Source organism: Salmo salar, chromosome 05, assembly GCF_965601325.2.
Source record: "Salmo salar chromosome 05, fSalSal1, whole genome shotgun sequence".
Taxonomy (NCBI): domain Eukaryota; kingdom Metazoa; phylum Chordata; class Actinopteri; order Salmoniformes; family Salmonidae; genus Salmo; species Salmo salar.
Window position 1 is genome coordinate 75,412,394 of NC_138295.1, and position 10,629 is coordinate 75,423,022.

Below are 10,629 nucleotides of genomic sequence, written 5' to 3' on the forward strand. Positions count from 1 at the left end.
TTTTAATGGTGTGATTGATATGAGGGATGCACCTGATACTTTTAATGGTGTGATTGATATGAGTGATGCACCTGATACTTTTAATGGTGTGATTGATATGAATGATGCACCTGATTATTTGAATAGTGTGATAGATATGAGTGATGCACCTGATTATTTTAATGGTGTGATTGATATGAGTGATGCACCTGATTATTTTAATGGTGTGATTGATATGAGTGATGCACCTGATTATTTTAATGGTGTGATAGATATGAGGGATGCACCTGATTATTTTAATTGTGTGATAGATATGAGGGATGCACCTGATTATTTTAATGGTGTGATTGATATGAGGGATGCACCTGATACTTTTAATGGTGTGATTGATATGAGGGATGCACCTGATACTTTTAATGGTGTGATTGATATGAATGATGCACCTGATTATTTTAATTGTGTGATAGATATGAGGGATGCACCTGATACTTTTAATGGTGTGATTGATATGAGTGATGCACCTGATACTTTTAATGGTGTGATAGATATGAGGAATGCACCTGATACTTGTAATGGTGTGAATGATATGAGTGATGCACCTGATACTTTTAATGGTGTGATAGATATGAGGGATGCACCTGATACTTTTAATGGTGTGATTGATATGAGTGATGCACCTGATACTTATAATGGTGTGATTGATATGAGTGATGCACCTGATACTTTTAATGGTGTGATTGATATGAGGGATGCACCTGATTCTTTTAATGGTGTGATAGATATGAGGGATGCACCTGATACTTTTAATGGTGTGATAGATATGAGGGATGCACCTGATTATTTTAATGGTGTGATTGATATGAGGGATGCACCTGATTATTTTAATTGTGTGATAGATATGAGTGATGCACCTGATTATTTTAATGGTGTGATTGATATGAGGGATGCACCTGATTATTTTAATGGTGTGATTGATATGAGGGATGCACCTGATACTTTTAATGGTGTGATTGATATGAGTGATGCACCTGATTATTTTAATTGTGTGATAGATATGAGTGATGCACCTGATTATTTTAATGGTGTGATTGATATGAGGGATGCACCTGATTATTTTAATGGTGTGATTGATATGAGGGATGCACCTGATACTTTTAATGGTGTGATTGATATGAGTGATGCACCTGATTATTTTAATGGTGTGATTGATATGAATGATGCACCTGATTATTTTAATTGTGTGATAGATATGAGGGATGCACCTGATACTTTTAATGGTGTGATTGATATGAGTGATGCACCTGATTATTTTAATGGTGTGATTGATATGAGTGATGCACCTGATTATTTTAATGGTGTGATTGATATGAGGGATGCACCTGATTATTTTAATGGTGTGATTGATATGAGGGATGCACCTGATACTTTTAATGGTGTGATTGATATGAGTGATGCACCTGATACTTTTAATGGTGTGATTGATATGAATGATGCACCTGATTATTTGAATAGTGTGATAGATATGAGTGATGCACCTGATTATTTTAATGGTGTGATTGATATGAGTGATGCACCTGATTATTTTAATGGTGTGATTGATATGAGTGATGCACCTGATTATTTTAATGGTGTGATAGATATGAGGGATGCACCTGATTATTTTAATTGTGTGATAGATATGAGGGATGCACCTGATTATTTTAATGGTGTGATTGATATGAGGGATGCACCTGATACTTTTAATGGTGTGATTGATATGAGGGATGCACCTGATACTTTTAATGGTGTGATTGATATGAATGATGCACCTGATTATTTTAATTGTGTGATAGATATGAGGGATGCACCTGATACTTTTAATGGTGTGATTGATATGAGTGATGCACCTGATACTTTTAATGGTGTGATTGATATGAGTGATGCACCTGATTATTTTAATGGTGTGATAGATATGAGGAATGCACCTGATTATTTTAATGGTGTGATAGATATGAGGGATGCACCTGATACTTTTAATGGTGTGATTGATATGAGGGATGCACCTGATACTTTTAATGGTGTGATTGATATGAATGATGCACCTGATTATTTTAATTGTGTGATAGATATGAGGGATGCACCTGATACTTTTAATGGTGTGATTGATATGAGTGATGCACCTGATACTTTTAATGGTGTGATAGATATGAGGAATGCACCTGATACTTGTAATGGTGTGATTGATATGAGTGATGCACCTGATACTTTTAATGGTGTGATAGATATGAGGGATGCACCTGATACTTTTAATGGTGTGATTGATATGAATGATGCACCTGATACTTTTAATGGTGTGATAGATATGAGTGACAGCTATGTGGGTTACGTGTGAAGATTTTCACACACAGCTACCTAAGCACCCCATTTCTGCCCCAAAACTGGAGTTTTTCTCCTGTGTTTCGCATGGGAGTGGCTTAAGATAAGACTTGCTCTATGTCAGATCGAACAGGCGCTGAGTGGAACCTCCCTGCCTGTGTACACGTTGTTGAATTGCATTGTATTGTTGTATGTTTTAATTCTGTAATGTATGGATTGTTGCTGCATTCTTGGCCAGGTCTCCCTTGAAAAAGAGACTACGGGTCTCAATGGGCTTTGCCTGGTTAAATAAAGGTTAAATAAAATGTAATTTAAAAAAATGCAGGATTTAAACGTTCCATTACAGCTAAACAATAGATATGTAGCGTTTTGCAAAAAAACACATTTTCATACACATCTAAAATCTTAGAACAGTAATATTTTACACACACATGAAGGTACCCACCCATAAGCAATCATTTCTGATAAAACATTTTGGGGGGGGATTTATGGCGTGTTCATGTGTTAGTCGGAACTAGGAAACTCTGACATTTCCGACTTGCTAATTGGTTGAACGCGGCACGTGTATAACTACAACCAGTTAGCAAGTCGGAAATGTCAGAGTTTCCTATTCCGACTAGCACGTTAACGTGACAAACTCTTCAGATATAGCTCATCAGAGGAGGCTGGTGGGAGAAGCTATAGGAGGACGGGCTCATTGCAATGACTAGAATGGAATAAATGGAACGGAGACAAACATGTGGATTCATATGTTTGATACCATTCCATAAATTCCATTCCAGACATTACAATGAGCCTGTCCTCCTATTGCTCGTCCAACCAGCCTCCACTGTAGTCCATGGTAGTTTATAAATCGTTAAAACATTTCTGATGGGTTTCAAAGACCATGATTAAGCTTTCTACTTAACAAAATTCAAGATCATGATCATTTGTTTTAATGAGAATGTATTATAATAGGCTTGTCATGGTCTTAGGTCTATTTTCAGTTTATTGCATTTTTTGTTTTTGGTCACCTAGATCTAGGCCTGTAGATGACTGGGTCAACATTCATTGACAAGTGAAAAAAAATTGCTGCTTACCATCGTTGAATGAGATAATGCTCAAAAAGAGATTTTCAGTTATTAAAAGATCAAGAAGATTTTCCTTAATGAGGCGGGGTTTGATAAATGGGGTTTAACTTCAACGTTCATATTAAACTTCAACGTTCATAATATTCACATTAATTGAAAATATGATGAGTAAAATGTGATTCACCTATGCCCATCACTTCAGTAGGTCAAAAGGTGTCTGACCAGTCTATTGGTTAAGAGCCAGACGATGGTAAACCGTGTCTGTAAAAGGGCGTATTCGTTTTGCATGGCCCGGTGCACTGGCTGAGTGGATATTTCATTTTAGGACCAATGGAATTGTCTAAAATATGCAAAATCCGCCAACCCAGGGTACCGGGCCATGCAAAACGAATACGCCCAATTTCTGTCAGTTCTTTGCGGCGGTTCTCATTGGCTGTTGTTATAGTGTATATGCATCAGATACATTATTTTCCTAAATCCACTTGGTCAGGTCAGTCAGTACGAGAAATGCTATTTTAGACATAGGCCTAACGGTTTACATTCTATATTTCAATTAAAAGTTAGATTTATTTAGCTCGTCAATTTGTAAGGAACCAGTCATGTTTTTCTCCCCAAGCGTTTTGAATCGTCACACAGGGTGCTTCTCCACAATATGGTGAGTAGGCCAAGTTGCTATAAGATTGCGGTTGATATTTGATATGTCGGCTAGAACCGTTTCATTTGGATGAAGGAGAAATTTTAATGACGTATGGAGATAATAGATAATTCGATTCTCATTATGTTTTTGTAACTTTTTTATAATCCTACACGAGCTCCACGGCATAACCTATTTAGACTATTACCTGCTTATCATGCCTACCTAGCCTAGTGGATGATCAGTAGCTAAATCAGCCTAGACTACTTCATGAAAGATGAATGTAGTAGGCCTACCTTGCAATGAACAAGACAATAATAACTCTATTATAATAATGCAACACTATTATAATATTAGTTAGGCCTATCCTATGTATCTAAAATGGTTTTCTGATATTTCTAATTGTGTTAAATCTAGCTGCTAGTGTCTGGGGTCATGTAAAGGAGAACAGGTGCAACGACCAGACATAACAATGATAGACCAGGTAAACACATAGGAAACATAAAGAAAACATTTGTGGGCTTCTCATTGTCAACAGATACACATCAATGAATGCCGCTCTAGAATTAAACTGAGACGCATAAATTGAAAAACTTTAAACGTCTCGGAAATGATTAGAGAAGAAGGGAGAGATCTTCAGTCTGAAAGCGTGAAAGAGAAATTCGCTCTGCAAATGTTGTCCAATCAGAGCGCTTCAGAGGTTTCCGGTCGACATTACTGTCCAATCATACCGCTTCCAGTGTTTTTTCCGTATCAGTGCAGTGAAACAGAGTAGAAGCAAGGCAGGCCAGCTATCTGATTGCTGATATCCATTTGTCTGTAATGATGGGAATGTCCATCTGTTCTGTGGTGATTTTAGGTTGGCTGCCACCAAAGGGATAAAGATCCCACGAAAAGATTTCCTGAAAGTCAATGTCCAACGAACATGGTAAGAGAGGGTTTGCCTTTGTTTGTCATTGAAAAACGTTTGCTTTCGTGTAAAGCTATCATTAGTGTTCTACAATTGAAAACGTATATAAATATAGGCTACGGCTACATTTAGTTTTTAATCATTCCTTTCTGAGCCCTGTGCTATAGCAGTCTACACTGATGCCATCATGCCATATCCCATTTGTTGTGCACCTACAGTAATGACATCATGGACTATGTGCTGGTGCGAGTCCCACCCCCGCTGCCAGGATTGCCCCGCCCACGTTTCTCCCTCTACCTGTCCTCCCAGCTCCAATATGGTGTCATCATCGTCTACCACCGCCAGTGTGGGATGCTTCTGGGTAAGAGGGAGGGGAAGGGGAAGGAGAGGGGGAGTGAGTAGGAAAAGAGAAGGTTGGAGAGAGGGATTATGCATGTAGGGGAGAATAGAAAGTGTGGAAAAGACAGTAGTGTGACAGTAGAGTTATGACCTCTGACCTGTAGTGTGACTCGAGAGTTATGACCTCTGGCCTGTAGTGTGACTCGAGAGTTATGACCTCTGGCCTGTAGTGTGACTCGAGAGTTATGACCTCTGACCTGTAGTGTGACAGGAGAGTTATGACCTCTGACCTGTAGTGTGACAGAACAGTTATGACCTCTGACCTGTAGGGTGACAGGAGAGTTATGACCTCTGACCTGTAGGGTGACAGGAGAGTTATGACCTCTGACCTGTAGGGTGACAGGAGAGTTATGACCTCTGACCTGTAGGGTGACAGGAGAGTTATGACCTCTGACCTGTAGGGTGACAGGAGAGTTATGACCTCGGACCTGTAGTGTGACAGAACAGTTATGACCTCTGACCTGTAGGGTGACAGGAGAGTTATGACCTCTGACCTGTAGGGTGACAGGAGAGTTATGACCTCGGACCTGTAGTGTGACAGAACAGTTATGACCTCTGACCTGTAGGGTGACAGGAGAGTTATGACCTCTGACCTGTAGGGTGACAGGAGAGTTATGACCTCTGACCTGTAGGGTGACAGGAGAGTTATGACCTCGGACCTGTAGTGTGACAGAACAGTTATGACCTCTGACCTGTAGGGTGACAGGAGAGTTATGACCTCTGACCTGTAGGGTGACAGGAGAGTTATGACCTCGGACCTGTAGTGTGACAGAACAGTTATGACCTCTGACCTGTAGGGTGACAGGAGAGTTATGACCTCTGACCTGTAGGGTGACAGGAGAGTTATGACCTCTGGCCTGTAGTGTGACAGAACAGTTATGACCTCTGACCTATAGTGTGTGTGTTTCCAGAGGAGATCCAGCACATTCTGGACAGACTAGCCAAGACCAGAACCGCCCAAAAGATTGACGTGGATGAGTCTGATAGGTGGGTACAACAAAGCCAGTTTCTCAAGTCTCATGTTCTTCCTGGTGGAGAGAGAGGCGTCTGGTGAGTGCACTGACACAAATGGCTGCCATGAATTAGGATCTCTCTCTCCCTCTCTCACTCAGACACGCTCTTTCTCTCCCTGACGTGTTGTCTCTCCTGGAGGAGAGTGAGTGGGCCGCAAACCCCTTCTTTGGAGAAATACATTCTGGGTACGCCATGCCCAGCCCCAACACGCTAATACAGGTACACCAGACAGTGTCTCAAATGACTGTGTTTGTGTGTGTGTGTGTGTGTGTGTGTGTGTGTGTGTGTGTGTGTGTGTGTGTGTGTGTGTGTGTGTGTGTGTGTGTGTGTGTGTGTGTCTGTGTGTGTGTGTCTGTGTGTGTGTGTGTGTGTGTGTGTGTGTGTGTCTGTGTGTGTGTGTGTGTGTGTGTGTCTGTGTGTGTGTGTGTGTGTGTGTGTGTGTGTCTGTGTGTGTGTGTGTGTGTGTGTGTGTGTGTGTGTGTGTGTGTGTGTGTGTGTGTGTGTTCTATTGACACATCTTGTCTTTCTCTAATCTCTTGTTCCTCTTCTTGTCTGTCAGCTGGGTGGAGAGTTTAGGAGAGAAGCCCCTCCTGAGCGCCCCCTGCTTCTGAGTCCAGGTAGTCCCCCTCAGGACGGTGAGAGAGGAGGAGGGGGGAGGAGGGGGGAGTTTACTACATTAAGGGGAAAGGGAGTGGAGAAAAGGAAGAGTGGTCATGAGTTAAATGGTAATCCATTGTGTTTCCTTCATTGTTGTTTAAGGTCTTATCTCTCATTCATTCCCAGGTATCACAGCGTCTCCAGACTCCATCACTCTGATAGAGACTGAACCCGTCATCATCCCCTCAGCAGAGGTACGCCTGTCAATCAGAACAGCTGTCAATCAGACTAACTTTCCAATCAAACCATCTCTCTCTATTCCTAACTCTCTCGCTGGCAGTTTGAAGGGGCGGAGCTCGCTGAGGTTACACATCAAAACATGGGGATGATTGACTTGCTAATGGACCAATTAGATCACTTCCCAGAGGGTGAGTGACAGGTAAATGATCCTCTGTCCCTGCCCCCTGTACACAGGGCAGAGGTAAACATGAGTATGTGTTTCAGGAGAGATGGAGACAGAGCGAGAGAGGGAGAGAGAAGAGAGGGAGAGAGAAGGAGAATCTGTGGGAGAAGGGGACTTGGAGAGAGAAGGAGAATCTGTGGGAGAAGGGGACTTGGAGAGAGAAGGAGAATCTGTGGGAGAAGGGGACTTGGAGAGAGAAGGAGAATCTGTGGGAGAAGGGGACTTGGAGAGAGAAGGAGAATCTGTGGGAGAAGGGGACTTGGAGAGAGAAGGAGAATCTGTGGGAGAAGGGGACTTGGAGAGAGAAGGAGAATCTGTGGGAGAAGGGGACTTGGAGAGAGAAGGAGAATCTGTGGGAGAAGGGGACTTGGAGAGAGAAGGAGAATCTGTGGGAGAAGGGGACTTGGAGAGAGAGGGAGAAAGTGAACAAGAAGTAGAAAGAGAAAGAGCAGAAGAGATAGAGAGGAGGAGAGATCTCATTGGATCCCTTATTGGGTAGGTTAATGTATACTGACACAGACACACACACACACACACACACACACACACACACACACACACACACACACACACACACACACACACACACACACACACACAGTAACTTTGGTTCCCGCTGTTTCCTCTGTCAGACTGCCGTCTACCACCCTATCCAGCGAGGACCCCACGGTGCTGCCTGGTGAGGAGACAGAGCTGCCCATGGAGATGCCTGCTGCACTGGCAGAGGAGAGGACCCCAGTGTCTGTCCCTCTGCCCCCTTCCACACCCGGTGAACCAGAGGAGCGAGGGATGGCTGGAGAGAGGGAGAGATGGAGAGATAGCCCCACCCTACAGGATGTTACTCCCCCAGTGAAGCAACCTCGTAGGAGGCAGCTGCTCTTCATCGACCAGGAAACACAGATTACCCAGGAGGCACTGCAGCAACAGATAGACAACACGCTCATACAGACCAGGCCCCTGGTACAGACACACACACACACACACATTTGAATTATACACGCAAAACTGTAATAATGAACAAAGTATTCATAAACAAGTCAATCAGTTAGTGAAGGTGTGAGTAAGTAAGATGTGTGTGATCCAGGTTGTAATCAGTGGTCCCTCTAAGAGAACACTGTCTCCAGCTGATCTCCTTGGTAACCCATGCACCAGTGAGTATCAACACTCCTACTCTCTCTTTCTCACTGTTTAACAGCCTTCAATCAACCCTGAGATAATGTTAGGTCTCCATTCCTCCTCAGCCCTCCCTCCAGAGCTGCTGTTGCCATGGAAACACGTGGCGGTCGTCACAGCGCTCACTGGCTCGGCCCTGCTGGTAGGGAGGACAGAGACAGACTCAGAGTCAGAGAGAGAGAGGGATAGAGAGAGAGTGATGGAGGCAGAGGTGGAGGGAGACAGAGAGCAGGAGGGAGAGCTCAGCTCAAAAGAGGTGAGACGGGATCAAACAGTTTTTTAGGTGACTACCCGTGTGCACCTAATAACTGGACAATGATGGTATCAACAATTATCCCTGTGTGTGTGTGTGTGTGTGTGTGTGTGTGTGTGTGTGTGTGTGTGTGTGTGTGTGTGTGTGTGTGTGTGTGTGTGTGTGTGTGTGTGTGTGTGTGTGTGTGTGTGTGTGTGTGTGTGTGTGTGTGTGTGTGTGTGTGTGTGTGTGTGTGTGTGTGTGTGTGTGTGTGTGTGTGTGTGTGTGTGTGTGTGTGTGTGTGTGTAGGTACCTAGAGAGTTCGCAGAGTCAGGCCTGTCCCAGCAGGATGTTTCCAGTAAGATATTACAATAGTGTAGTATAATTCCATAGATCATTCGTATAAGGCTGGGGGACATAGGGACCTGTGCTTGGTCATCTTGCAGACAGTACACCCTCTCCATCTCACGATAGATGTTAACTCTGTGTGTTCCTCCAGCTCGGTCTCCGCTGTCCCTGGAGGTCTCTGATAGAGACCTGTCCCGGGAGAACTCCCCCCTCCACACACCCGAGAGCAGAGGGTGAGAAAAGAGGGAGGAGAAGAGGGGAGGAAGAGAGTTGTATATTGTGTACAACTGGTAGTTACATAGTTGACACCTGATAATGTCATATTGTGTTGTGTTCAGGTCTCCTGTCCCCAGGTCAGTGTCCAAACTGAAGGACATTCCAGAGGAGGGCGAGGGACTGCTGGAGAGAGATGCAGAGGACATACCCCTGGCTGATTTATTAGCAGAGCTACTGGAGTAATAATCTAGCTATTACATCATCAAATTATAGTTCTTTTTATTTTCTCTTCTGTTTTTATTTCTTATGTTTTATTTCTTGTTTTTATTTCTTCTGTTTTATTTCTTGTTTTTATTTCTTCTGTTTTTATTTCTTCTGTTTTTATTTCTTCTGTTTTATTTCTTCTGTTTTATTTCTTCTGTTTTTATTTCTTCTGTTTTATTTCTTCTGTTTTATTTCTTCTGTTTTATTTCTTCTGTTTTATTTCTTCTGTTTTATTTCTTCTGTTTTTATTTCTTCTGTTTTTATTTCTTCTGTTTTTATTTCTTCTGTTTTTATTTCTTCTGTTTTATTTCTTCTGTTTTTATTTCTTCTGTTTTTATTTCTTCTGTTTTTATTTCTTCTGTTTTTATTTCTTCTGTTTTATTTCTTCTGTTTTTATTTCTTCTGTTTTTATTTCTTCTGTTTTATTTCTTCTGTTTTTATTTCTTCTGTTTTATTTCTTCTGTTTTATTTCTTCTGTTTTATTTCTTCTGTTTTATTTCTTCTTCTAAAGAACTCACTCTGCCTCTTTCTGTGTTTCTCTAGCGCAGTGACAGAGCCTCTTGAGGATCATGAAGGGGTGCTGTTCCACTCTCTGCTGCCCCCACTGGCCCAACGCAGTAGTGTCACTCACTCATTCTGGACCCTACTGGGTAAGACAATGCAGGGGGGGGGGGGGGGGGGGGGGGGGGGGGTGTGTGTGTGTGTGTGTGTGTGTGTGTGTGTGTGTGTGTGTGTGTGTGTGTGTGTGTGTGTGTGTGTGTGTGTGTGTGTGTGTGTGTGTGTGTGTGTGTGTGTGTGTGTATATAACAGTCAGGTGTGTGTGGTCTCTACAGAAATGGTAACTGCCAGGAGACTCTGTGTGCAGCAGGATGAACCTTATGGTGACATCATCATTTCACCTGGACCCAACTATGAGGAGGGGAATGAGAGTGTGTAAAACACACACACACACACACACACACACACACACACACA